We start from the raw sequence: 3,668 nt of genomic DNA, 5'->3' as shown, positions 1-3,668 counted from the left end.
CAAGGTTAGCAAGCACGAGGTGATAAAACATAATAACATATCTTACCGGGTTTGCACTGACAAAGGTACGATTAGAACGTACCAAGGTTAGCAAGCACGAGGGTGATAAAACATAATAACATATCTTACCGGGTTTTCACTAACAAAGGTACAATTACAACGTACCGGGGTTAGCAATCACGAGGAAATATTACATAATAACATATCTTACCGGGTTTACACTAACAAAGGTACGATTACAACGTGCTAGGGTTAGCAAACACGAGGTGATAGCAATATATCGAACCGAAATTATTTATAAAGGGTACATCTGTAAAGTACCTGAAAATAATAAATAAAACACACAAATATATACAAAACTCAACAATATCGACCGAGGCGTTAAGAGTACAGGATTTCATTAATTCTAGTAGTCATTCAAACAGTATAACATTGAGTAAACTAAACTAGAAACTTATTAGAAAAAGGTTTAATCCATTTTATTAAACCAGTATAACTTAAAGGACCTTAAGTGGTTAGTTCTATATTACAATAGTTTATACATGAGGGGTATATATAATTAATATTTGATAGGTAGTTGGATGTGTGATTTCCGCCTTACTTCATGTTCCTTGTTTGGTTGTGGGCTTAGGGCAGATTCACACAATTAACTATACGTTCAATATTAGATTATATATAGCTAGTGTAAACTAAGTGATTATAGAAGGAACCATTGTGGTTACCATTTTTACTAAAGAAAATAATAGTTATTCTTAAAGAATGTTTTCTTCAAATATAAAGGAACTATTACAGTTAAATCCGTGAGTACCAAATGAATACGCCAGGATTATATACAACGAAGATCTAAAAAACTATGGGATGTGTGACTTCCGCCTCATTTTCTCTTCCTTGTTTGGCTGTGGGCTTAGGGCAGATTCACACAACCGATTATTATTTTATTCTGGGTTTTATATGACTTGTATTCATTTAGTACTCATAGAAAGGATTGTAGAGCCATTTTTACTTAACTTTCATCATATCAGAAGATATAGGATCTTCTGAAGGAATAGGCGAACTTTTATAAAAGAGCTTTCAACTTACTTTACATCACTAAAATACTTATGAACTCACCAGCGTAAATGTTGATCTAGTCTTTCAAAATAACTTGTATTCTCAGAAAACTAGCAGATAGGTACACACACAGGGATTCAGAAGATGAAGTATAGTAGCTTCATGTCTTGTTTTGTTATTTACTTTTGGATTCAATCTTTGTGAATCATTACTTGTGAGCACTTTAATATTAATATAATGGTTGTTGTTACTATGATTGCTATGATACATGTGTTGTGATACTAAACATGACGTCCTCCGCCCCTGAACGTTTCCATCGTTCCTGTTTGGGGGTGTGACACTATCTAGTAGACTTGGTTCCCATACCATTTCGTGGGAACAAGGTCATCATCAGTATGGACTGGTTGAGTCGTAATAGGGCAGTGATCAACTAAGCGCAATAGTTGGTTCGGGTCAGGACCCCAAGTAGGGGAGAGCTGGTGATTCAGGGAGAGAAGCCACGGTGCGAGCTAGCTTTTTGCTCAGTAATGAGGGCTAGGCGCTACCTTCAGCAAGGTTGCACCGGATATATCACCTATGGCATGGATACCCGAGAGGAGGGTGAGGCGACCGTGAGTAATGTGCCAGTGGTGCGGGAGTACCCGGATGTATTTCCAGAGGATTTGTTGGGGATACCTCCAGAGAGGCAGGTGGAGTTTAGATCGACATAGTCTCGGTTGCGGCTCCGATAGCCAAGGCCCCGTATCGGTTGGCTCCTCCCTAGATGCAGGAGTTGTCTACACAGCTGCAGGAGTTATTAGATAAAGGATTCATCAGACTAAGCGGTTCACCCCGGGGAGAATCGATCTGTTTGTCAAGAAGAAGGACAGGTCGCATCGGATGTGTATAGACTGCCGGGAGCTAAACAAGGTAACGGTGAAGAACCGTTACCCACTCCCGAGGATTAATGATCTTTTCGACCAGCTTCTGGGGGAATCTTGGTTTGCAAAGATAGATTTGAGGTCAAGCTACCATCTGATGAGGGTTAGAGACGAGGATGTACAGAAGACAGCTTTTTGGACTCGCTACGGCCACTACGAGTTAGTGGTGATTCCCTTCGGGCTCACCAATGTTCCTTCCGCGTTTATGGACCTCATGAACCACGTATGCAGACCGTGATAGTTTTCATTGATGACATCTTGGTTTACTCCAAGACGCAGGAGCATCATGAGGATCACTTGCGGGAGGTGATCTTGATTTCATAATTGAAACAGATCGGTGGACCTAACTGATATGGTGTATATGATACAATTAAATGGAATTGAAAATTGTAGTATTTATTTTTTGTTTTTGGTTTTCAGGTAAAGGAGATGGTTTAGAAGCTAAAAGATGAAATGCAAGTCTGTCATTTGCTTGTCTATATCCTACTAAAATGACTACAATGAAAGAGTTGATTCTTTTACTTTTTATAATTGTAAAAAAAACATATTTGTGTTTGGTAGAGTGGAATGCAATTTGACTACCAAATGAATAATTCCTGCTATCATCCTGTAATGGCCAACTTTGTTTTTGTTTAATAAGCCCAATCTGATGGAAATATGACCATATTCCCTTTTAAAGTTGGAACATGTTATCAAGCACAAATTTTCATGTCGTGATTTTCTTCAATCTTGCAAACAGGTAATATGTGTGTTATAATAGGAGTACCTTAAAAGTTTCAATTCTTTTGATTGGCTTTATTTGGTAACAAAGCCAAGAAGTTTCAACACAAACACAAATCCAAACCCTCCAACCCATGCAAAGCATGGGCAACTTTTCTAGTTGATATTAAGCAAACAATATGCATAAGCAAAGAAGAAATAGAAGCGTTTTTTTGTATTTCCTTTGTTTGGCCAATTTTTGCATCAAAATTTCATATCTTTTAGGAGTTGTTTTTCGTCACACGCCTTCGGCTTTACCTCGTGTGCTTTTTCTTTTTTGGCCAATATTTCTTTTTTAAGTGTCAAACGTTCGGTGAAATTAAAATTATATTGTTCAACGCTTATTATCAATTTTTTTGTATTTCCTCTGTTTCACTAAATCCGGATGCATTATTGTTATTTTATGTATTTTTCATTTTGTCGCTACCCATCGAGCGAATTATTTCTTCTAACTCGAGTTTGTCATTTTCATTTAAGTCTAACTCGACACAAGAATCAGAAGAAGTTGTGTAACTGTTCGATGACATTTTTGTTCTTTTTCTTGCAGCGACTTTAGCCTCTTTCTTTTGTATATCTTTCCATTTTAGACTAAATGCTAAAACTTTCCACTAGTCATTATATTTGAATGGTGTTCATTGTTTCCCTCGCAAAATAATTGATACGCCTCTTGGATAATTTCTTCATCACTTTCTTCATTTTTCCTTTGGCTTTTTAGGTTGTTATTCAACTCGTACATCTTTGTAACATTCTTGTTAATATCTCCAAAGTTTGTATTTAATTGGTGTTTATTACGGTTGTCACCATGCCCCATTTCTTCGAGAAATCATTTTGTAATACATAACAAAAAATGATCAATCGATTATGCATGTCCTTCATTTACATCCCCAGATATGTTGACCCACACTTTTGTCAACACCAATATTCCCTCGAAGTCCACCC

Source organism: Lactuca saligna, chromosome 5, assembly GCF_052625555.1.
Source record: "Lactuca saligna cultivar CGN05327 chromosome 5, ASM5262555v1, whole genome shotgun sequence".
Lineage (NCBI taxonomy): Eukaryota > Viridiplantae > Streptophyta > Magnoliopsida > Asterales > Asteraceae > Lactuca > Lactuca saligna.
Note: the sequence above shows the minus strand (reverse complement) of the source record.